Source organism: Sarcophilus harrisii, chromosome 1 (assembly GCF_902635505.1).
Source record: "Sarcophilus harrisii chromosome 1, mSarHar1.11, whole genome shotgun sequence".
NCBI lineage: Eukaryota > Metazoa > Chordata > Mammalia > Dasyuromorphia > Dasyuridae > Sarcophilus > Sarcophilus harrisii.
In genome coordinates, this window is record NC_045426.1 from 71,093,914 (window position 1) to 71,121,423 (window position 27,510).

The following is a 27,510-nucleotide window of genomic DNA, read 5'->3' on the forward strand; positions in this document are numbered from 1 at the left end:
TTGAGTAAGAATTGAAAAAAGTCTAGTCCAATCCCCTCTGAAGAAAACGAGGTCCAGAGATGATGATGATGTACCCCCAGTATTGCACAAATATAAACATCAGAAGCCATATTTAAACCTACATCCATCGACTCTAAAGCCATTGTTCTTCCCACTGCATTGTCTGAACTGTATGCTTTCAGAGGATAGAATTAATTTAAGTAGTATATTTCTTGCCTTGCTCATCATTCTGGATATCCCACTGTCATAGGAACAGAAAAATTGCTGTGGGTTTTCTCTCTCTTCTTTCTTTCTTTCTTTCTTTCTTTCTTTCTTTCTTTCTTTCTTTCTTTCTTTCTTTCTTTCTTTCTTTCTTTCTTTCTTTTTCTTTCTTTCTTTCTTTCTTTCTTTCTTTCTTTCTTTCTTTCTTTCTTTCTTTCTTTCTTTCTTTCTTTCTTTCTTTCTTTCTTTCTTTCTCTTTCCTGAGGCAATAGGGATTAAGTGACTTGCCCAGGGTCACACAACTAGGAAGTGTTCAGGGTCTGAGACCAGATTTGAACTCAGGTGCTCCTGACTTCAGGGCTGATGTTCTTGTTATTTTCTTTCAGTAGTCCTCCCTCTTCTCTCAGGCTTAGTTTGTTATCTCACTTCTCCACGAACCTGCTAGGAAGAAGTTTGGCCCAATGAGTCACATTTTTTAACAACCATTATTTTTTTTTTATTTTCCTTAATCCAAATGCTTCTTGGCTCAGAGGAATTCCAAAAATGATGGTCAGCTTTGAGCAAAGTACTGCAAATGCCCAACAGTCTGCAACACTGATTAGGAACTAGCCATCAGCCAAGCCCCCACTGGCTGTCTCTGAAGTGAAGACAGGCAGACCATTCCCTAGAGCTGCCTCTTAGTCCGCTCACTGAGTGAAAGGGCAGAAAAGTCTTGTTTCCCTGCTTTCGTGGACATGGCATGTCTGCCCAAGCAGGCCCAGTTCTGGACCACATTCTGGAGGAGAACTTGGGCTCCCTTCCCCTTCTCTTTCAGCGCCTCCATCTCACATCTGGGTAACTCCATCTGCCTGCCCAGGGCCTTTATGCCGCTCCCTGTACATACCAAGAGAAAACATCAGGCTGGCCAAGTAGAAAGAGCTCCAGATTTGGAATTAGGTGAGATCCGGATTTGTTTCCAAGCCCCAACACTTGCTAAGTGTGAGGTCATGGATACACGTGAATTGAAGATGGAAAATAAAGATGGTAACCTTCTCCTATCCCTTTTTGCTGCTGTGCCTATTACTCCCACTTCCTGGTGCAGAAAGTGAATAAGGTCCATCATTGGAGGTAGGTCCTTGAAACAAGGGTAGCTCACCATTTTATAGTGTACAAAGCTGTTTCTCCATAACTATGCAGTAAGGTAGACAGGTCAAGTGCTATTATCCCCATGTCTAGAGACAAGGAAAATAAGAACAATAAAATGACTTGTCCAATGGGGAAAAGGAAGACTGACATAGTGGATAAAACACAGGACTTAGAAATCAGGAAGAATTGAGTTTAAACCCTACATCTGACACTTATTTGTATGTTTGTGGGGACCTCTCTGAGCCTCAGTTTCCTCATCTGACCAATGGGTAAAATACTATCTGTGATACCTAGCTTCAAGGCAGTATATCCATGTGGTTGAGGAGTCAATTTTTAAGCCAGGAAGATTTGGGTTCTGATCGTAGCTGTGTGACTCTGCACAAGTCACTATACTTTTCAATGTGCTGGTCAGTTGTCTATGACTTTTCATTTCCTAATAGTTATTGCTCTGCTTTGGTGGAAAAAGTTTTTCATTTTAACCCAATGTGGACAAACTAGTAAATAGGAGGAAGGAGGTGGGGAGAACTTAGCAACTCACAAGGTTATTGTGAAGACCAAAAGGGATTTAGTCTATAAAGTATCTTGCAAACCATAAAGTGCTATTTATATATCAGTCATTAGTGTACTGGGTTTGAATTCCAGTTTTAATATTTATTAGCTGTATGTACTTAAACCAGTCATTTTCTCTCTCAGAATCTTGGAGGGCGATGTTGGCCCAGACAAAGTCAAATATAAGAATTTTTATAGCCTGAGCAAGTAACTGAAGTTTATCTCAGTTGATAAATAGAGAGGAAGAGACCATGGGATACAAAGATGTCATCATTTCACATGAAGATCAGGGGAATATTGGGTGAGGGAAAAGCTCTTCCCTGCCCATTATTTGGAATATTCCTCTTTTAAGTAATTATTTTTGATAACTGGATGCTAAACTCTTGTTTCTGCCTTACTGAAGGACTGACTCTAAGAATTGTTTGCACCCTCCAAATTTAGCATACTGAAGCTTTTCAGTTGTCCCATCCTAGTTATGGCTTTAGGTCTAAATGATCTCTTAGGTCTTTTTCAGATCTTTTGATGCAAACAATGAATTAGTAGCAGAAGTGGGATTCAAACTCTGGTCTTCCCTTCTAAAACCATGAGATACAGAATATGGCCCTTGGTATAGCAGAAAGAGTACTATATTTAGAGTCAGAGCCTGGGTTCAAGTCCTGACTCAACCATTTATTATCTATATGATCTCGGGCAAGTCCCTTAACTTGTTTGGGCTTCAGTTTACTGAGGGAGCTATCCTCTGAGGTCCTTTTCAGCTCTATGATCCTCTACTCTTCTGAACTTAAAAAAAGGCACAGAAATATCATGAAGTGATTAGAGAAATAAGCATTCTGGGTGATGGTTGCACTTAGAAGCCCTTCACATAATAATAAAAAAAAAAAAAGATTTAGCACTAGAAATATCTTATAGATGTTTTAGTCTAAATCTCTCATTTTACAGGTAAGGAAACTAAGGCCCTGAGAGAATTAAGAACTAGCTCACCATCACATAGTTTCACCAGCATTAGAACCCAGGTACTTTGTCTCCAAATCTCAAACTTCCTATATTTGATCTGACTTTCCTGGCCAATCTATGACACCAGGAAAAAGTGAAAGATCCATATGCTGGGCCTTTTTGTAGCATCATCTCCCTCAAGAAGACAAAGTAAGCCATCACAGCAAGCCAATGTGACTGCAAGAAAAGTTCTTCTCAAAATGAACTTTGGATCATTCCACCTGTGGAAATAAGCAAGATTGTACTGAGGGTGATCTTTGATCTTTCTCTGCCTAATATCCCTCTTTGGTCAAATGTAGGGGACCGCCCCCTAGCAAAGTAAAATCCAAGAAGAAAAGATATTTCAGGCACATTGTCAGCTGGATACTAAGGTAATAAGAACTACACAATATGCTTTCTTCCAAAAGCAAATCAAATGGCCTCTGGCTCTTCTTTCCTGTCAGAAAGCACAGGGGAAAAAAGCCAGATGCTAGAAGCTATTTTTTCTTTGAGCCAAGGAGGAGGGTGTGTTGGGAGGCAGGATGACTTTGTTTTCATGTGTGCCCAGAAACCTGTGCCTGGTTCCATTACAGAAGGTGTGTCCATGAGCATTCACTTCTAGGGGAAGAGCATCTCAACTGCTGAGGGACCCTACTTCATCCTGAATAATGTGCATGTTAATCAGAACTTTCCAGGCAAGGAAAGGGGAATCCAGGATGAGAAAGGAATTCAAGCTGGAAAGGAACTTAGCCCAGTCCTGTCACTGTATCAATGAGGAATCCCAGGTGCTGGGAAGTCAAGTACCTTTTCCAAAATCACACAGGTGTGGAGAACAGAATCAACATTAGAACCCAGGTCTTCTGCTTCTAAGAACAGTGTTCTTTCTACTACACCACACTGTCTCCATATACAGGGTCTATGGAATTCTTCTACAGAATCACAGTGACTTTTCAAAACACGAATAAGTCACTTTTTATTTTTTTAATTCCACAAACATATATTAACTGCCCCTTTGCCTAGTCAACCAACAGCTAAGCTATTGTTCTGTATATTGATACTATCTAAAATTATCCTGGCAAAGAATTTTATTTGTGGACCACTTGTCCCAGGGAAGATAAGGCCAAGATCTGTTGAAGCAAAATCAAGAGACTTCTTAAGAAGAGGAGAATCTGACACAAAGACTGGCCAATATCCCATGTTCTTTCTTAATAAACATTTCTTTTTCCTTTTAGATTTCCCTAAACTGCTTGTCTCATTATAAAATTATTATGGGTTGCAGTTACATAGAATATTTGCCAACTGGCCTAGAGACCCCAAGTAATCAATTATAAAAACTTTCATTCCTTTTTTATAATCCCACACATATTGGAGGCTTTATCAGACCATTTTGGAGGAGTCTTCTGTAGCCTCTCTGGGGAAAATAGAAGAAATTCAATCCTTCTTTTAAGGGACAACTCTTCCTCCAAATTTGAAGATAGATATGGTAGCTATCTCTGGGTGGGGAAGGAGAGGAAAAAAAGAAACACAATTATTTTGTTGTATTTGAAAGGAACAGCAAGTTTTGCATAGTAAATTTGTAGTTTCATGTACAGTCATCTTTTTTATTGTCCTGTGTTATAGAAATGCTTGTTTTATCCCATAAATTAAAAATAAAAATGTTAAAGTCGAATGCTTAATCTTTAAGATTCACTTCACTTTCCAACCAGCTTTACTGATTTGAATTTCTCTATCATGTCCCCAGAAACTCATCATTCTGCAAGTACATCAGTCTTGGAGGGCTTGGTATTCACACACCTGTGTGAATCAGTGTCCCTTGCCCCTCTGGAAGGATGAGCAAATAGCTTCTCCCAGAACCTCCTCTTAAGGAGGATGGGCAAGCCAGCTATATCTTCATTTCCTACTGGATTATGCTCTTTTGGACTTCTCCATTACTCTGTATTCCTAGCACTGGCTACCTTTTCTCCCTATGTCTTTCTAGTTTCCTTTTGTGTGTTGTCTTCACTCATATGATTGTAAGCTCCCTGAAGTCAGGAATGAGTTGTTTTCATATTTACATCTCTAAAGCTTAGCACAATGTCTGGCACATAATAGATCTTAAATAAGTGTTTATTGACTGAAGATATCCTTCTACTTCCTCTGTGATATTGAACAGTTAACAGCACAATTAGTCAAAAACTATAATTCAGTGAGTTTACAAGTTTCACTCTCATTAACATATTAACTTTTGGGGGCTGTAAATCACTATTGATCAGAGAAATGCAAATTGAGACAACTCTAAAATACCACTACACACCTCTCAGATTGACTAAGATGTTAGGAAACAATAATGACAAATATTGGAGGGGATGTGGGGAAAAGTGGGACACTGATGCATTGTTGGTAGAACTGTGAATGGATCCAACCATTCTGGAAAGCAATCTCTACTATACCCAAAAAGTTATCAAACTGGGCATACCCTTTGATCCAGCAGCGCTACTACTGGGCTTATATCCCAAAGAGATCTTAAAGGAGGGAAAGGGACCCGTATGTGCAAAAATGTTTGTGGCAGCCCTTTTTGTAGTGGTGAGAAATTGGAAAATGAGTGGATTTGCCCATCAGTTGGGGAATGACTAAATAAATTGTGGAATTTGAATATTATGGAATATTACTGTTCTGTAAGAAATGACCAACAGGATGACTTCAAAAAGGCCTGGAGAGACTTACATGAACTGATGCTAAGTGAAGTGAGCAGAACCAGGAGATCATTGTTCACAACAACAAGACAATACTATGATCAGTTCTGATGGATGTGGCTTTCTTTGACAATAAGATGATCCAATCCAGTTTCACTTGTTCAGTGATGAAGAGAGCCATCTACAACCAGAGAGAGGACTGTGAGAACTGAGTATGGACCACAACATAGCATTCTCACTCTTTTTGTTGTTTGCTTGCATTTTGTTTTCTTTCTCATTTTTTCTTTTTGATCTGATTTTTCTTATGCAGCAAAATAATTGCCTAAATATGTATGCATATATTGAATTTAATATATATATATTTTTATTATGTTTAACATATTTTGGATTACTTGCTATCTAGGGGAAGGGGTGGGAGAAGAGAAGGGAATTGAAACACAAGGTTTTGAAAGAGCTAATGTTGAAAAATTATCCATGCATTAAAAAAAAAATTAACTTTCCCATTATCTCTATAAGGTTACATAGGATAGAAGGTAGAGACCTGGCCTTAGAATTACAAAGAAAGCCTCTAATCCATACTGGCTCTCCATACTTTCCCATCACCATTCAGAATGGCAGATTGGGTCTCCAAAGAGTGGCTTATTACTCACATCCTCAGAATTTTAGAAGAACCCTCAGGGGTTGTGGTTTCTAACATAATCACTCAAAAGCTATGAATTCTCCCCCTCATTATCAATCAACCAGTTGTCATTAATTACTTTTTTACAAAGGGTTATTATACTAAGCATGATTAACCAGAACAATAGCTGCAAAACATCCCCCAAAAAAGGGGATTGATGAATAGTCACACTCTCCCATTGCATATGTGCATTCCCTGGGGCGAACGGGCTCACACATGAAGCGAGTCATAAGTCACAAATGTAGGGAATTTGGAGGTCCCAAGCTGGAATTCCTCACCCTGGGAACCCTTTTCCTGATTCACTCCAAGACTCCCCCAAGTTTGCTTCTGGGTATGGCCTCAGTCACAGATGAATTGCTCCCTTCATTAACTGAGCTAATTCCTCCCCAGACATGCTATTGCTCCCAATTCTAATGATCTCTGCTACTGATTCAGGTTACTGAGGTGACCTCTGATGAATCTTCTAGAACTTGCAAGGACCTAATCTGGTTGGTTTTACAGACAGCTAAGACAATGAGTGGTAGAAGACAGAACCTGAAAAACCTGAATTCAAATCCATTCTTATTGTGTGATATTGGACAAGTCATTTAATGTTTGTGTGTTTCATCCATGAAGTGAAGAGTTATTAGGAGGACTAAATGAGATAAAATCTAAAATCCTATTTATTATTATAATTATAATTATTTTTGTCTGGATATTGAATCATTTAAAATTGAAAAGACACACAAATAGATGCTCCTCACTAAGGGCCATACAGATGTCGGTGAGTTGAGGGGATGATGAGTTTGAGAGAGGGATGGCCAGCTGTCCAATAGTTCAGAGCAGTTTTCCTCATATAAGTTTTCTTTCTATTTCCTCAGAGAAAAATGAAAGGACAAAGGGAACTAAGGTTGGGACTCATGAATACTTCTGTATGAAAAACAGATTTTTGACTATTAGGAGACTCTTCACTACAAGATAGATACCCCTGAGTCATTGTGGTTGATGGGAAGCAAAAGGTATTTGGGTCTGCTCTGCAGTGGAGTCAGGGATTTTGGTAGTGCATGTGTACAGGCAAGTCTTCTCCGAGCTTCCATGTGCTTCCTGGAATGCCAACTGAGCAGGTACCAAGGGGTAGGGCCCAAGGAGGCGCTACATATAAAATGTACAAGATCATGCTTGTTCTTTGAACTTCACAGAATTGTGAGCAATTCAATAATACACACTTTGTTGCTAAAATTCCCTGGCAGGGGAGCAAAACCAGATTTCCAAATCAAATTCTAAGACTTCCTGAGTGAAAGAGGCAAAGCTAACTCTCATGCAAGTAAACTATAAAGTGCTATTTGAACATGAACTATTGAGCTAAACTATCCTATTGGCATGTTTAATATTTATGCTAAACGTAGCTTTAAGCATAAATTGTATGCTCTGAAAATATATTTTAGTTTTTATCTTAAATATGTATTATGTAGCTGCAGGAGGCAAACACAATTTTGGATTCAGGCTGTGTTCAAAGTCAGAATACTGTGTATTTTTTTTTCTTTGTTAGCCTTTCAAAAACCTTCAAAAACTTCAATGCTCTCCCCCCCCCCCCCCCTTTTTTAATTAAAGCCTTTTAATTTTAAAAACATATACATGGATAATTTTTCAACATTAACCCTTGCAAAACCTTGAGTTCCAAGTTTTCCTCTCCTTCCCTCCATCCCTCTCCTAGATGGCAAGTAATAAATATATATTAAACATGGTAAAATATATATATATTAAAACCAATATATGCATACATATTTATACAATTATCTTGCCGCATAAAAAAAAATCAAATCAAAAAGAAAAAAATGAGAAAGAAAACAAAATGTGAGCAAACAACAAAAAGAGTGAAAATGCTATGTTGTTGTTTTGTTTTGTTTTTGTTTTGTTTTGTTTTGTTTGCTAAGGCAATTGGGGTTAAGTGACTTGCCCAGGGTCATACAACCAGGAAGTGTTAAGTGTCTGAAGCTAAATTTGAACTCAGGTCCTCCTGACTTCAGGGCTGGTGCTGAAAACACTATGTTGTGATCCATACTCAATTCTCACAATCCCCTCTCTGGTAAAGATGGCTCTTTTTATCACAAGATCATTCAATGCCATTTTTAAAAATAATAATGATAAAGCGGGATCTTCCTCCCACCCCCATTAGTTCTGAGCCTTCATTTCTTCATTTATAAGCTGGAGATAAAATCCATATTATCTATCTCATGGGGTTATGATGAATATCTGCCCTATCTAATCCAACAAACATTTATTAAGAGCCTACTGTGTGTGATGCACTATATTGGGTGTTTGAGAGACAAGGAGAGAATAAGTAAAAGTTCCTACCCTTCAATAGCTTGTAAAATGGAGAAGAAGGAAAGAAATGAGGAGAGAAATAACTCTAGGTTCAAATTAGAAACTTTAAAAATGCTCCTTGAATTAAATAGAATTAAATTAAAGTGAAGTGAAATGAAGTGAATTGCAGATAGGCATCATATATATGGGCCAGGAAACAGAGAATTGTAACAAGAAAATGACCTTGTAAAGTAGACTAGACAGATACAAGTGGGTCTTATCTTTGTCAGATCCCTTTCAAAGAAGATAGCAAAATACTCTTGATTTGACCCCAGTGAACTGTCTCTGAATGGACAGCTAGAGTAGTGGAAGGATGGGTAGATAATTGGGGAAAAAAGTTATTTTAGGGATAAAATCACACTTTGGCTAGAAAATTCAAATAAGGTTAAAAGTGTTTTGAGTTCTCATGAAGTGAGATTTTTCTCACTAAAAGTACAGTTCAGGAATAAGCTAAATCTTGTGGATTGTGGGCGGAGGCTGGCAAGGAAAGTTTATGTTTTGGACTCTTCTAACTGAGGGGCAAAAGGGAACAGTTACTGGGACAAAGCTGTATTCAAGCCAAGAAACTATTCATTTACTTTTTTTAAGTGCTAAAGGGTTTAAAACAAAGAAGTTTGCTTTTTTAAAAAAAGTTAATCATGTCTGATATTAACTGGTCTCCCTGCTTCCATTCTCTCCATTTTCTCCTTCACACAACTGCCAAAAAGATCTTCCTAATGCAGAGGTTTGCTTCTTAATGCACTCTGTTGCTCAGAGAGCTTCTTCAGCTCCCTTGGGTCTAGAAGAGAAAATAGCCTGACACTTAAGAAGATTCTCAACAGTCTGGCTCTAAACCATTAATCCAGCCTTATATGTCGCTCTTCAGCACACACTCTATATTACAGCCAATCTAGAACATTAGTTCATTTCCCAGTCTCATCCCACATTTACCCATGTACCTTCTCATGGGGCACCTCCCAAGCCCCAAATAGACTTTCTCATGTTTACTCTCCAGAATCTTCTTCTTTCAAGTGTGGTATTGGCATCATTTTCCAGACTTTTGCTTGTCATTAATGCTGTCCCTACCCATTGTAGATATTGATGACTCCCAATATTTTCAATCTGGTAGCAAGAAGAGTTCTTCCTTCATTATAGTTTAAGTCGGTGCCTCTGTTATGCCCTGAATTGTTATGATCTAAATAAAATTATTATGGCCACCCCCACTTCCTTGCCATTAGGACTGGGAGAATTGAGTCAGGAAAAACCTTGGAGCTCCCATCACCTTCATATACCATCATATCATAAAATCGAGGTGAATTATCTTGCTCCTTGCCAGGATAATTCCCCCTCGGTTTGAGTATTGCCCCTGCCCTGATGTCTCCTGCCTCGATCTTCTTATCTTGATCTTGATCTTGTCAGGATTAAATTATGATCCTTTCCTGGAATTACGGCTTATCTGCCCACCCAGTGTCCTGCCCCCCTCCCACTTATCTGCCTTTGCTTCCCCTACAAGATTGTATACTCAGGTTATGTATTCTATTTGCAAACCCTAGCTAGTTAAAACCCTATATAAGTTCCCCGCCTCAATTCCTCTGGTCCAGAATGATTTGGACATGAGTTTCATCCAGTTAGCTACCCTAAACTCTCCACATTAAAAGGTTAAAAACCAATCTCTTTCTTGTCTCAGTTTCTCTGGCATTACACCTTCAGACTTAAGACCTGTTCTTGCCAGCCTTCGCCTTACAAAATCTCACTGGAAAGCAGGAATCTTGAGACTTCTTGTCCCAGTCAAAAACAACAGATTCAGATACAGTGATTACAAAAATTGTTGTGCTCCTAAATTTTACTTCCCTCTTCATGCTCTACCATACAGGACCATGCATGGCCTTTCTGCTCTTTCTCATAGATGACACTCCCTCTCCCTCTCTCTGACTTCACAGATTGAGTCCCACCCACCCAGGATGTATCTCTTCATTCATCTCAGCCTGATTTTCTTTGATTCGACTTAACTCCCAACTTTTGTGAGAGGCTTTCCTACTCCCACCCTCAGTGTCTTTCCTTTGAGATTACTTTCAATTAAACCAATATCTACCTGATGTACATATAATTTTTTGCATGTCATCTTCCTTAATTGGATTGTGAACTCCTGGAAAGCAGAGAATGCTTTGCCATTTTTTTTTTTTTATCACCAGTGTTAAAATATGCTGACTGCCTATAGGATGCATATTATTATCAAATTTTATTATTAAATAATAACAAATATTATTAAGTGCTTATTGACTGAATTTCTCCCTCATAAACCCAGAAAAAAAATTCTCAAATTGAGTGAGTATTTCTTATTAGTTAAGGAGCTGACAAAGCTCTCTAAATTCTCCCAGATATCTTTTTTATATCCTAAAGAAATTATCTGGAGCAATTCAGTAGGATTATTCGAATCAACCCAGGCTATACTAGTTAAGCTTAAAGCAAACAGGATAAACAAGGAATGGATATGTCCCAGATGAGAAATGCCTTGGAGAGCTACTGGGATGATATTGGCAGGGTCCATGATACAAGATTTTAGAAGTGAAATAATATTAAAATGGAGACCTCTTTTTTGTTTTGGAAGCATAGAATTTTAGAGCTGAATCACTAAACTTCTGAATTTGGAAGGGATCTTGGGTAGCCAACTATTCATCCATAAATTATATGTGATTTCCTCTAGAATATACCAAACAATCTGTGATATGGACTTTGCTTTAAGATTTCTGTTGAAGAGAAAACGACTACATGCCAAAGATATGCATTCCAGTTTTAGATGACTTTAAATGTTAGCTCCTCATTATAATCAGCCAAAATTTGCTTCTTTGACCTTCTACCATTGTAATCCTTCCCTAATTCTTCCCCCTGGGGCTAAGCAGAACTTGTCCACTATAGGCATGGAAATATTTGAAAATAGCTACCATATCCTTCCAAGCCTTTTCTTCTCCAGAGTTTAAGGATTAGGAAGTTTCTTCTTATATTAAAAATTTGAAATCCTCTCTGTAACATCCATCTACCTACTGCTGTTCCTATTCTTTTTGTGTGTGTGTGTGAGATCAAGCACAGTAAATCCAATATCTCTTCTGATGTAAGTTATTAAAGAACTTGGAAAACAATTATCTTGCCCCTCCTTAAATCTTCTCATCTCCAAGTTAAATGTCACTAATTCTTTCAATTGATCCTCATATGGTACAAATTGAGCCCCTTCACCATTCTGCTGGACCTCCTTTGAATGCTCTCCAGCTATTGGAGTCCATCCTAAAAAGGAAGAGATTTTGAGGATTATCTTGTCTGGATGACCAGTCATTTACTGGCTTGGAATTTAAGTACACATGTGCAGCTCATTTAGCTAAAATACATTTGCCCAAACCTGTGGGCTAAAAAAATCTCATGAATGGGCAACTGTGTTAAATATGATAAATTAGCACTTGATCTTTCTATTGTTTTGATTGTTAATAAAATTAAATAATAAATATACAAAGATATTGATGTTAGCTTAAATCTGTGGTACCAATGGATATATCTGTGTGTAAAATATAATATTCTTCCAAAAAGTATTCTAAGAATGTTTCCAAAATAGTTTATGTTCATGTAGCCTTTAAAGACTGACAAAGCTCTTGACAATAAGATTATCCATGACCTCACTTGATCCTACTGCTATCCATAAAAGGGAGGTGATACAAGTATTCTTATTCACATTTTCAAGTAGGGATATCAAGAGAGTCAAGTGACTTGCAGGTAACATAGTAAGTGAGGGAACTCAGTTCAAAACCTGGGCCTGCATACTAGCGAGGTAATACATTCTTTTGGATCACATTAGGGTAAATTCTATCTAAATTCTCTAAGATTAAGAATAACATTATAGATTTATAAGAATTAGAATGAAATCAAATCACAAAATGGAAAGTAGTAATTACCAATCATAAAAGGTTTAAAAAAATCAGAAGTTGCAAAAACATTTACATGACTTAGACCGATGTTCTTTTCTTAGACCTTGTATTCATTCATTTCATCAGAATTTAAAGTTTCTTATAACTTCTCATTCATTGAAGTTAACTTCCAAATCCCCTTTTTCTTTTAAGGATGTCCAACTCTGTATTTTGAACATTTTAAGACAACCCATGATGGTCTTTAATGATGTAATACTGTTTCTTTCCTATAAATTATCAATGAAAAAATTTGATTCAGCTGTTTTGACATTTTTACCAGATCAGAGATAAGTCTTCCATCCAATGTTTTCCATCAGCCTAAAAAATGACTCAGGGACACATTTGTAGCCATTTGGATGTCACAATGAGTAAGTTCCATACTTTGAATAAGCAAAATGCTAGAAATGCAGCTAATAAGTGCCTGAAACTGGATTTGAATTCAGATCTTCTAGGCCTGGCTCTCTATCTACTGTGCTACCTAGTGACTCTAAATTCCTAGTGAATATGGTTTGGCCTGGAGACAAGAAAAACCTGAACTCAAATCTTGCATCAGGTACTTATACCCTTTGTATCTCATGGCAAATCATTTAGCTTTCTCTACCTATGTCCTCATCCATGGAATGGAGGGGATAATAGGACTTATCTTGCAGAACTGTTATGAGAATCAAATGAAATAATTTTTATAAAGTGCTTTGCAAACCTTAAATCATTATATAAATATGAATTATCGTGATTGTTGTTGTTGTTGTTGCTTTAGTTATCAATTTATTTTCAATGATGTTCAGGTACAAATGCTCCCAGGACATATCTCTATCTACCTTTTTTTATTTATTTATGTTTAATGTGTCATAGATTATTGTGCAGGTGAATGAAATGACTACTTTTGTAATAATTTTGATGATTATTAAGATGATCATCTATCCTGATGAAATTCAGATAGAAAGAAATAGTCTTGAGACATGTCATTATGTTGCTATCATTCTTTCATGTTTAATATTCTGTGAGCTATATTGCATAAGTATAAAATGACTGCTTTTTGTATCTGAATAGAAGCTATTGTTTTCTGAAATGAAAACATTTCTGGTATATCTCTAGTAGCAGGGAGCACAACAGAGGTGATATTTCATCTTATTTCCATATAGTGTTTACTTCTTCTAGTAGGTCTCTATATTTTGAAAGCTTTTTTTTTTACATATAATTTACAGATTCTGAATATTTCTATGGCATTGATTTTTAATATTTTTATGTTTTGTCTAAGTGATTGTAGGCAACAGTTTTGTCTGTGATAATGGAATCTGTTTCCAATATGCTTTATCTGTTGGATTCTCAAGGATATTTGTAATCTACATTTTTAATATGAGATTTATCGGCTCTTACTTTCTGCTGTATAATTTTGGCCACCTGATCATGTCTTTCTTGGTAATAAGTTTTAAATTTTTCCTAACTTCAGTGATTTGTTGCCCAAATTCTACTGTGTGTGTGTTTTTTTTTTGTATAAAGTACATTAATCAGTAAGTATTGCATCCTTCAGAATAACATTTCTATAACTTCTGAGTACAATGACTGGCTCCTAGGTTGCTATCATAAATTGATCTTTTTCTGTAAAACAAATCTACATAGTTCAGTCAATTATTCAAACTTTTTTTTTCAACATATTTTTGGTTGGGTTCATGTAGCAGTTGTCCAAGAAAGGCCTTTTAACTTCATTCTTGGATCTTAGTGAATTTTTAGGCTTCATCCAAAAATAAACCACTTTCAGTTATATCCATTAAGCTCAGTGTCCCATATCTATTGTCAAACTTTATTGTTGCTCTAGATGGTGGCATCGCTTTGTCTCAGAACTATTTCTGTAGGTTTGTAACTTTATCGTATACTAAAAATATTTCAGGGATGCTAGGTGGCATGATCAATAGAGGAATGGACCTGGAATAAAGAAGAACTAAGTTCAAAATTGGTCTCAGATGCTTACTAGTTGTGTGTCTGAACAAGTCACTTAAACTGTGTCTGCCTCAGTTTTCTCATCTACAAAATGAGGATGTCCAGGATTGTTGTGAGGATAAAGTAAGTTGATATTGTAAAATATCAAACTTTAAAGCATTATATAAATGCTGCTATTGTTATTACTACCTAATTATTTTATCTCCATTTTTGATGAAGGGTTAATCTGTAATCTTGGGGTGATAGACCCTACATTTCATTAATATCTTATGAGGAAAGGGACTGGATGTGTTCTAGATATGTCATCTATGTTAAAATTTGTGTGAAAATTGGAATTGCATAAGTCTCTAAATGATTGTTTTAATATTAATTGACCAATTGAATTCATGTACATTTAAACATTTTTGAAATTCCATCTGCTATTGCATATGCTTTTCCTTGATAGCTCTATACTCTTTGTATCTCGAAGAAATCAAGATATTTATAAATGTTCCCTTTGTCTATTGTTTCAATTTGACCTCTAGATTAATACTCAAGACTCTCAGGCTCTGTCTTTCCTTGGCATATTTTATCAAGTTTAAATGATATTTTGACATTATTTTTAAAATTCTATAAAATGAAGGAGCTGCTTGTTGTATTTTCCTGTTAAGCCATATATCTTGATGTCAGTCATGTACATGTCAATAAGATGTTTTGACTCTTTTTATTTGGAAGCCACACAATTCTATTTAAGAGAAATGAAAATGGATTTCATGCTGGTCAGAATAATAAGAGGCTTAAACTACATCCTTGAAAAAAAAGTGACATTTTATATCAAATGTTCTTAATGTTATTGTGTTGGTTTATTGTTGAGGTGGATCTTTTAAATAGAGAACAGTTTTCCATGTGGACATCAAATATTCCCGTGCTCTTACTCTACTTGTGTCTATATGTTTTAGTACGTGAATAAATCATGAGTCCAGAAAGGAGTCAAAGCTTTCTTAATAATCAATACTGCAGGATTGTTATAATGCTTTTTGACTTCTTGTTCAATAATTTCAGAATTGATAGTAAGTTTTTATACCCTTGAGACTTTTTTGACACGTCCTCTTTGCTTCTCAATTTATAATTATATCATGCATTTATAGGTTTTTTTTTTTATTAATGCAAACTTTGAATTGAGTAATATAATCTTGCAGGATCCAAACAATCTTGGTACTTACATTGCATCATTATACTTTGTCCCTCTGATTGAGAGTTGGAACATGAACTCCTCACCTTCAATTTAAGGAGAGAAAACAGGGGAGACATCTCCTCATTTCCTATCAGGTTACAGTTTATTTTGCACTTTTTGAATTTCTTCACCAACCCCACCCCCTCATGGCTTCCTTCTTCCATTTTCAGCTTTTGTGTGTGTGTTGTCTTTCCCCATTAGATTGTAAGATCCTTGAGGTATTTGCATCTACCTTTATTAGCACAATGCCTGAAACATAGTAGGTACTTAACAACTAAATTCTTAAGATAAAGCATATACTCGTATAAATGTATTTTACTGAGAGAGATTACTGTTATTCTCATTTGTTGATAAAAGTTAAGTGATATCTTCTGTCAAGAAAGGTGGGATCTGAGAAGAGGTTAGAAAAATATTCTGTCAATAATTCATTTGTACCATTACTTATGGATCTTATCCATCCCACACTTTTCCAATTTTATTGAAAAGCTAGGGTTTCAGTCACCTCACTTGATGTAATTATTCCAGTATTCCTTTTATTAACAACTTTATGTTTCTCCTTTGAGCTAAGTTTTGTTTTTATTGGATTCATTCTTGAAACCAGAAATATAACCAGAAATCTCTCCTTCTTTAAGGATTACCCTTCTTCTATGATTTCTTCACAGATTTCTATGATAAAATTTTTTAAAATTTATGTTGATTAATGTATTTTTCTCTTTGCACATCTTTTGAATCTTTTTACCACTTTAATCTTTTGACTTTTGCTTAAATTTCTGTTTAAGGAAACCTAGAATATTTTTCCCCTGGATTCTATCTCATATTGTTAATATTATCTTGTTCTTCCCTCTTTGCATTTGTTAAATGATATCCTCAGTAGTGAATGACTATAATAACCTTATATTTGATAAATAAAGCCATGATTAGAAAGAAAGTAGAAAATGGAGGTGGGGGGAGTGGTTAGTTGGTTGTCCTTTATTCTCAAAGAGAACCAAAATGATAATCACTTTTAGAGTCAGTTACAATGTAGAGTAGAGTTAGAATAAAGTTACAATCTATCTCACTATGGCTGATGATATGAGATCGGAAGGCTCTACTGCAAGATCTGGCACAGACAATCCATTTGAACATTTGAAGCGGATTCTCTAAATTTGTACATCTCCTATTTCTTTTGAGCTACTTCAGTTCTGTTTTGCTCACAGAGTACAGTACCTTCTCTGATGAGGGCACGCCATGCTGGATAGTCCTGGGCCAGATTATGCAATCAATTTCAAAGTTCTTAAGAGAGCCCTTGAGAGTGTTCTTGCATTACTTTTCCTGGCCACTTTGTGAATACTTGCTCTCTGTCAGTTCTCCACAAAATAGACTCATTTGACATGCAAACAACATGGCCAGTCTCTTGGACTTACAGCAGATTTGGAATGCTTGGCAATGTAGTTGGAGAAAAGACCTCAGTGTCTGGTATCTTTTCTTGCCAGGTGAACTTCAGCATCTTTCTAAGAAGCAATTGAATTTCCTGGCATGGCACTGTTATACTGTACCAGTTTCACAGGCATACAACAATAAATCAGTGCAATGGTTCTGTAGACCTTCGGTTTGGTAGTCAGTCTAATACCTCTTCTTTCCTTACTTTACTTACCTTAAGAGTCTCCCAAACACCGAGTTAGCTCTTAGAATGCATGCATTAACCTCATTATCAACGTGTATATCCCTGGAAAGTATATTGCCAAGGTAGGTGAATTTATTCACAGAATTCAAAGCTTCTCCATTTGCTATAACAGATGGTTCCATATATGGATGGTATGGTGATGGCTGATGGAGTGCCTTTGTTTGCTTGGTGCTAATTAAGCACAAGCAGGAGAGAATGAATCCATACTTAGGTTGCAACTCAGCTTCATGGGGCTGCATTGAGCGAACAATCATGGCAAACAGAATATCACGTACAGACACTCCTTCCACTTTGTTCTTGGCTTGTAGCCTTTTCAAGTTGAAGAATTTGCCATGAGTGGGATAGTTGATTTTAATGTCATATTCTTCCTCATTGAAGATGTTTGATAATATGGCTGAAAACCTCATGCTAAAACACTTGGGAGCAACCTTGTTTCATTCCACTGATAACTAAGAAAATGCCAGACCTTCGTCCATTTTCCAGAACCTAGACAAGCATATGATAATGAAATTGGCCTAAGATACTGATGAACATCCCCAGGAAACCAGATATTGCCATAATTTTCTAGAAACCCTCACAAATGACAGTATAGCCAGTTTCTCAGATGAAGGCCTCGTATCTCAAGTATATAAAGAACTGAATCAAATTTAAAAGAATATGTCATTACTTAATTTATAAATGGTCAAAGAATATTAACAGGAAGTTTTTGGAAGAAGAAATCAAAAATATATATGTGTGTGTATATATGTGTATATGTATGTGTATATAATCATACTATGCTCTAAATCATTATTGATTAGAGAAATACACATTAAAACCTCTCTGAGGTACCACTTCATGTCTCTCAGATTAGCTAAAATGATAGAAGTGGAAAATAAGAAATATTGCAAAGGAATGTGAAAAAATTAGGATACCAATACACTATTGGTAACTTTACCATTTGATAGAGAAATCTGGAATTGTGCCCAAAGAGTAAAAAACCTGTATATGCCCTTTGATCCAGTAATATAACTATTAGGTATGTTTCCCAAGGAGATCAGGATAAAAGGAAAAAAAAATCTATATTTTCTAAGATATTTATAGCAGCAATTTGTGTGGTTGCGAAAAATTGGAAATTGAGAGAAAGCCCATCGATTGGGAATAGCTAAATATCATGGTATATGATTTTAATGGAATACTTCTATGCTGTAAAAAATAACAAAAGTTGATTTTAGAAGAATATGGAAAGACTTGCATGGAATAATCAGTGTGAAAGGTGCAGAACCAAGAGCAGTAGCAGCAATATTGTTTAAGAAATAATTGTGAATGACTAAGCTACTCTGAGTAATATGATCATTCAAACTAACTATGAAGGAAAATGCTATCCAGCTCCAGAAACATAAGTGATATATATGGAAGTATTGTAGTATAATTTTACACACACACACACACACACACACAATCTCAATGCTGGCTTTCTCTAATGTGGGGTTAGGAGGGAGGGAGATAGATGACTTAAAACTCAAAATGAAGCATTAAAAAATAACAGAAGCAGTTGCCTTCTCTATGAAAATTATATTTTTGCCTTTTTATTTTTAACAGTAATCTTCACTGTGATGGTGGGAATTCCAAGTCACACAGCAAAAGAAAATGATAGATATTATGGAGGCTAATGAGAATTCTATTTGGAGAGGCAGGTTCTTGCTATACAATACTCTCCATCAATCTTCTGATGTATGACTTGCCACTGGATCCATGACTCTGGAGGAGAAAGTGAGACTAGTGACTTTGCACAGCTCTCCCTCATTTAAATTCAACTCACTTGCATATCATGGCTTGAGGTCATGGTTCTCTTGGAGAATGAAAGAAAAACATCATCACCAGCAACCATACTATATTAAAGATCTTTCCTGTTTCTAGAACCACCCAGCTTCTACCTGAATATAAATATTTATATTTATGTGCACAACTGACTAAAAACATATAGGAATAGAAAGGAATTGTAAGGGAAATCCTGTCAGTTTCATGTAACCCAGTAGCATACATTCTATACTACATTGGGGAGAACCTAAATCTATAACCTATTTAAAAATTGGCAAATCAGTATTTCATCTTAAAAGAATGTAGTTTATTGAAGACTTTTTATTTAAGACTATTCTCAATGTTACCACATGCAGTCTAGGAACTCAAAACAAAGATTCCTAAGCTTGTTTTCATTGCTCTTTCTTACCTGTTGATGATACATCTCTTAATTCAGAAGCAAATTACTACATTCATTTTCTTCATTCTTAAAGCTTTTTTTTTTTCTACCAAACTTTTGTATTTTTCCCTTTGAGATTGACAGCAGAGAAGATTACCATATCCTCCAAGAAAATGTTCCGGTGAACTGGGCAGATGAAAAAGAATACCAACATAACCAAAATGTCATTCCTCATACCCTGATTGTATGGAAAATGACATGGCTGAGAGAGAAGAAAATAGGAGTTAAAACAGCAACCAAAGAAAATTTTTCATTCATTGTCTTAGTTGAGCTGTAGTCAACCAGTATAATTTAAGCCACAGCTAGCAATCCACAGAGACAGTTTGATCTTTTAAACACTAAGAACAATTTACAAAACTATACACAGCCCTATTATTGCTGATACTTGAGAAGACAACAAGGGTTGGACTCTGATTTGAAGGGGAACAATATGGCTGCAATGATTTGGGATCTTTGAATAGTTTCATTCTTCCTATTTTCTGCTTGATTTTTGGGGGGGTAAGGCAATCAGAGGAATTACTTTTTTAATTAAAGCTTTTTATTTTCAAAACATACGCATGGATAATTTTTCAACATTAACCCTTGCAAAATCTTATGTTCCCATTTTCCTCCTCTTTTCCCCACCCCTTCTCCTCGATGGCAACTAATCCAATATATGTTAAACAAGGTAAAAATATGTTAAATCCAATATACACATACATATTTATACAATTATCTTGCTACATAAGAAAAATCAAATCAAAAAGGAAAAAATGAGAAAGAAAATAAAATGCAAGCAAACAACAACAAAAAGAGTGAAAATGCTATCTTGTGATCCACTCTCAGATCCCACAGTGCTCTCTCTGAGTGCAAATGGTTCTCTTCATCACAAGATCATTGGAACTGACCTGAATCATTTCATTCTTGAAAAAAGCCATGTCCATCAGAAGTGATCTTCCTATAATCTTGTTGTTGCCCCATGTATGATGATCTCCTGATTCTGCTCATTTCACTCAGCAAAAGTTCATGTAGGTCTCTCCAGGCCTCCTTGAACTCATCCTGTTGATCTTTCTAACAGAACAATCATATTCCATAACATTAATATATAATAACTTATTCAGTCATTCCCCAACTGATGGGCATTCACTCAGTTTCTAGTTCCTTGCCACTACAAACAGGGCTGCCACAAACATTTCTGCACATGTAGGTCCCTTTCCCTCCTTTAAGATCTCTTTGGGATATAATCCCAGTAGAAACTCTGTGGTATCAAAGGGTATGCACAGTTTGATAGCCCTTTGGATGTAGTTCCAAATTGCTCTCCAGAATAGTAGGATCAATTCACAACTCCACCAGCAATGTATTAGTGGGGAATGACTTTAAATACATGTGCTTTCTGGGTATTTCATATGTCTGGAGCTGCTGTTTGTAAAGCTGTTCCAGAGTATAGATGCAATTGTACTATCATAGGGAAAAGTCTGTGATGAGTCTGGGTTTCTATTTCAGAGTATATCAGATTAAAAGTATGCTACTCCTTCTTTCATCAATATGTTTTGTAAAGAGTAGGAGAAGTTAGCTGATTTTGAAAACCTGTTAGTTTCTTATTCCTGGGCCACAAGATTCTCTAGTCATGTATACTTTCTCTCCTAAACTCATGCTTTACCCAATTTCTCACATGATCCTCAAATGAAGTTATTTCTAAGGAGGAATAAAATTCACCGTCAAAATTCACAGAAGCATCTTCAGAGAGTTTAAAAATAGTATTTTACATATTTGCACTGCTTCTTCCATCCCTAAAGCAATAGGTCAGTTTCATAAGGTTGTTACCCTTTATAGGCATCTTCTAAAAGTAAAAATAACATTTTGCTGTTCTTCAAAAAACAAACAAAATATTCTCTGGCTATCCAAATGCTCAACTAATTCTAAAAATTTCAGTGAAGAGTTCTCTTACCCTTTGAAAATTTTGCCTTTTCAAGTCATTTTACAAATTTCATCTTGTATGTTTTTGGAGGGAGCAGGGAAAAACAAAACAAGACAAAATGAAATGAGACAAACTTCTTTCAAAAGTTATTATACTCTCATTAAATAGAAAACTTTTAAAATATTTAAATGATAGTGTTTTTGAGATGGCAAAGTGGTAAGCTTTTATGTCTTTGTCATATCTTCTAATACCGTAGGTTGATCTAAGAAAAGTTCCAGAGTCAAGGAAGAATTGTTTTATATTTAACAACTCTCTCTTTTTTTTTTATTTAATAGCCTTTTATTTACAGGTTATATGTATGGGTAACTTTACAGCATTGACAATTGCCAAACCTCTTGTTCCAATTTTTCCCCTCCTTCCCCCCACCCCCTCCCCCAGATGGCAGGATGACCAGTAGATGTTAAATATATTAAAATATAAATTAGATACACAATAAGTATACATGACCAAACCATTATTTTGCTGTACAAAAAGAATCGGACTCTGAAATATTGTACAATTAGCCTGTGAAGGAAATCAAAAATGCAGGTGGGCATAAATATAGGGATTGGGAATTCAATGTAATGGTTTTTAGTCATCTCCCAGAGTTGTTTCTCTGGGCGTAGCTGGTTCAGTTCATTACTGTTCCATTGGAAATGATTTGGTTGATCTCATTGCTGAGGATGGCCAGGTCCATCAGAATTGGTCATCATATAATATTGAACAACTCTCCTTTAAAGAATATGAGTCTAATAACATTTTACAGGTGAGTTTTGCCCTGAGGAATTTCTAGAAAATTATTAATTTTTTTCCTGGAGAGTTAGTCATTAGACATTTACTAGAATACTCTAAAAGACTTAAAGTGCACTAAAAGAATAGTTTGGTTCACTAAGTTGTTAAGTGACTTGTCCAAGATCACACATTCATCAGAAAAAGGTCTTCCTGACTCTGAGTCTGATTTTCTATCCCTACTAACATATTAACCTACCTCTCAAATAAATTGTTTATGGACTGAATTCAGAAAACTTGATCAAATTAAATTTAAAAGACTTACATTTAAAAAGTTTAAAAGTTTTTTTTTTCTGTTGAATACTTATATTTCATTGGGTTGTTGCATCACTGTCTTACTGAGGAGACATGAAGCAAATGTTCCAAAAGAGAACTTAAGAAACTATCTGCTTCTGAAAACATTTTTGTTGGGTTATCTGAGCAGTGTAAATGTCAAAGTTTTCATATGCACCAGCTCTTATCTTTGCTCCTAGGTAGCTTTGTGTGGGAAGAATAAAAGTCAAATCATCAGTAATTGGAAAATACCCTCAGTTCTGTCCCTGTTACTACCCACTAGTTCGCCTAACATCAATTCCTTTGGTCACTTAGCATCATTGACCAGAGATTTCAATATCCTTAATCTCAATTCATTTAAATTCACATTCAATTGGGTCTTGAAGTAATCTTACAGCTCATCTCTTCCAAGCCCCTTATTTTACAGATGGGTAAACAGGTCACAGAAAAATAAAGTGACCTATAAGAGATGGAACAAACATTGAGTGCCAGAGCTTGCCCTTGAAATCCAGGTTTTCTGATTTAAATACACCTATATGGTTTACTTCCCAGTGATTTAACTTTCACTCAGGGAAACTCAGCTCCATTTAGCAGGACCATTCTGGAGAAGGTCTTAGAGGTTACCTAGCCCAGTTCTTTCATTTTATAGATTAGAGAGCCGAGGTGCAGAGAAATAAAATTACTCATCCCCGATCATACAGGTTGTGTTTGGAAAGTAGCAGAATCAATATCTGAACCCAAGTCCACTCACTCCAGGGAACAAGAAATCAAATAAAGGTGAACAGAGAATGAAGGGCCAGAGCCTGATTTCACCAAACTTTTTTTTCAAGTCTACTAGAAAAACAAACAAAAAGAAAACTATTAATCTCATTCATGATAAATCTGAAATGTGACAAAGTTCACTTTTATGATGATAATTCACATTTCTAGAGTGTTTGATTTGAAGTCAAGAAAATATGAATTTAATTATTGGTCCTGACCCTAGCCATTGTGATCCTAGGCAAGTCATTTAACTTCAAGGTGATAGAGACAACTTCTTATATCTTGTAAACCTGATCTTAGAAGGTTTGAGATCTCCTTTATGGGAGAAAATCACAATTACAAAATTTTAGCTCTTTCATGTATTCCATTTTATAAATTCGAAAACTAAGAGAAGACTTTGAGAAGACCCAGAATCTCATAGTTAAGTGTCAAAGAGACCATGATACAAGGGGAGAAAATGTTGACTATAGAGCTGGAGGACTGAGCTTCAGATCCTACCTTGGACCTTTAGTATAGATGTGACACTGAGCAATCACTTAACCACTAAATGCAAAGTTTGGATTAAGTAGTTTCCAAGGTTCCTTCCAGGTCCAAATCAATAATTTTTATGTCTGAATTCAAACAAATCTATCTCATTTTAAATCCAGAACTCCTCTTGCTTTTTTTAATTTTGATTTTTTTTTTGTGTGCCATGAATCCCCTCTCTGGTGAGTGGAAAATAGCTTTGGTTTGTCACTTACATTCATAATTGAAGGAAATGTCAAATTTCAGTTAGAAATGAGTGAAAATAAATATACACCCCCCCCACTCCAATCTCACCACTCTATAGACTACAGGTTGAATTAACCATGCTGCCTCTGTGGAGCAATTTGTATTTAGCCTGGTGAATTATGGGGTGCCTGAAATCCCATCTTCCTGCAAACAAATGATACTTTCTTTTTTCTTAGTTGTTTCAGAGGAACGAAAGCAGTAGTCTGCACCCCAGGTTGTGAAAACGTTCCTCACCCTGTGCCAAGGAAGGCTGTTGCCAAGCAGACTTAGTGGTAATTAAAAAGCTATGGCACCCAGCTGAAAGAATTCTGGAACGCTTTCTCAAGACGGCCTCAGAATTTCATAAATTGAAAGACGTACCACAGCTGCATCTATCAGGCAGGTAATTGCTATATTCCAATGATCCACTTGCCCCTCTTTTCAGCCTGTGTGGTTAATGCAGTTAGCTGCAGCTGTAAATTTTAGGGAGTCATTGCCAATACTTACTTTTCACAGAATCATGGTATATTACAGCTGGTGTCCATCCCCATCATTTTATGAAGACAGCCACTAAGTCTCAAGGAGGCACATTGATTGCCTAATAATAATAATATAATCATAACAATAACAACAATAATATAAAAATGCCATCAAAAGGAAGGGACAACCAATAATTATATAAATATCTGGATATAACATTGATCCATAAAAATTTAGGAATATTTTAAATTGTTGTTACCATATTGAATATCCAGAATCTCTAAGTATGAGAAATAAAAAAAAAAAACTTTTAAAATAGATGAAATTGAAACTACGTGGGGATAGGGTTGAAGTTCATATCATTTCCATTTGTCTAGTCTGCTTGTTCTCAGTATATTTTCAGGGAACTTCCAGAATATAATCTTATATCCTGACACTTTTATTCAATTTTTAAAATTGAATTTTTTCAATTTTCAATTTTTCAATATTTCAATTTTTAAAATTGATCATCTTATGACAAGCAGGGTCCTTTCACAAAATCTTGGAAAGACTTGAATGAGCTGATGCAAAGTGAAGTGAGCAGAACCAAAACAACACTTTTACACAGTAACAGCAATATTATATATGATCAACTGTAAATAATTTAGTTATTTTCAGCAATACAATGATCCAAGACAGTCCCAAAGGATCACAAAGAGAAATGCTATCTACCAGAGAAAGAACTAATGGAGTCTGAATACAAACTGAAGCATAATATTTTTTGTTTTACTTCTTTTGGGAAGGCAAGGTCTGTGTTTTCTTTCACAACATGACTAATATGGAAATATACTTTGCATGATTATACATATATATAACATGTGTTACATATGTATAATATATAATTTATTATGTATTGTTATATATATAATGCATATATAATGCTTGCTGCCTCAGGAAGAAGGGAAAAGGAGGAAAGAAGGAAAAAATTTGGAACTCAAATTTTTTTTTAAAGTTAAAAAGTGGTTTTTACATGCAACTAGAGAAAATTTTAAATAATTTTTTTAAAGTGGTCATTTTATACACCTCCACAAGGGTCCTGAGAACATCAAACTCTTCAAAGGCCTCTCTTCCTTTAAGATACAGTTTAAAAGCTTAATCAATTGCAAGTTGGTGGCTCTGCCTGCCTCAACTCTCTTTGATCCATTCCTTTCCTTTCTGTCTTCCATTTAACTTCTTTCTATATAGTTATACTTATTAACTTTCTTTATTCTGTGTATTTTTTCTATGTGTTTATTATCTCCCCCTTTAAAATGTAAACTCCTTTTATTTAGGTATTGCTTCATTCTTTGTACATGTATCCCTTATGACTAGCAAGAGTGCCTGACACATAGTAGGCATTTTATACTTAATAACTGATTGATTGAAAACAGGTCGTAACATATCTGATCTCCATCAAACATAATCAAAAGGAAATAATAATAATAACTCATTTATGTATTTTAAGTAATCTAAATAATTTATTTAAGTAGTTTAAGATACTCAAAGTGCTTTACATTCATTATCTTATTTGAACTTCACAATGACTTAGTAAGGTCGATGCTATTATGAGCCACAAAAAGGAAGAAACTGAGGTTTGTCTGGGAATCACCCAGAGAGTAAGGAACAGAGACTAAATTCACACTTAAATTGTCTACTTCCAAATACATCTTATAGTGCATAACATCATTTGATATCTTCTTCCTTTGAGTCAAAATGATATAGCCACATATAACCTATATTACCCTGAGTAAAACACTTTACCCTTCTGGGTGTCAATATTCTCATTTATGAAATGAGGTTGATCAATTCTTGGCAGTTAGGTAGCACAGTGGATAGAGTGCCAGGTCTGGAGTTAAAAAGACTCATATTGGTGAGTTCAAATCTGGCCTCAGATATTTACCAGCCGTGTAACCCTGGACAAATCACTTAGCTCTGTTTACTTCAGTTTCCACATCTGTAAAATGAGCTGAAGACAGAAAAGGCAAAACCCTCCGGTAACTTTGCCAAGAAAACTTCAAATAGCATCACAAAGAGACATGACTTTATTAATCAGAGAAATGCAAATTAAGAAAACTCTGAGGTACCACTACATACCTGTCAGATTGGCTAGAATGACAGGGAAAGATAATGCTGAATGTTGGAGGGGATGTGGGAAAACTGGGACACTGATACATTATTGGTGGAATTGTGAATACATCCAGCCATTCTGGAGAGCAATTTGGAACTATGCTCAATAAGTTATCAAACTGTGCATACCCTTTGATCCAGCAGTGTTACTACTGAGCTTATATCCTAAAGAGATACTAAAGAAGGGAAAGGGGTCTGTATGTGCCAAAATGTTTGTGGCAGCCCTCTTTGTAGTGTCCAGAAACTGGAAAATGAATGGATGCCCATCAGTTGGAGAATGGCTGAATAAATTGTGGTATATGAATGTTATGGAATACTACTGTTCTGTAAGAAATGACCAACAGGATGATTTCAGAAAGGCCTGGAGTGACTTACATGAACTGATGTTGAGTGAAATGAGCAGGACCAGGAGATCATTATATACTTCAACAGCAATACTATATGATGATCAATTCTGATGGACCTGGTCTTCTTCAGCAATGAGATGAACCAAATCAGTTCCCATGGAGCAGTAATGAACTGAACCAGCTACCCAGCGAAAGAACTCTGGGAGATGACTATGACCCATCACATATAATTCCCAATCCCTCTATTTTTGTCTGCCTGAATTTTTGATTTCCTTCACAGGTTAATTGTACACTATTTCAAAGTCCGATTCTTCTTGTGCAGCAAAATAACTGTATGGACATGTATACATATATTGTATTTAACATATACTTTAACATATTTAACATGTATTGGTCTACTTGCCATCTGGGAGAGGAGGTGGGGGAAAGGAGGGGAAAATTTGGAACAAAAGGTTTTGCAACTGTTAATGCTGTAAAATTACCCATGCATATATCTTGTAAATAA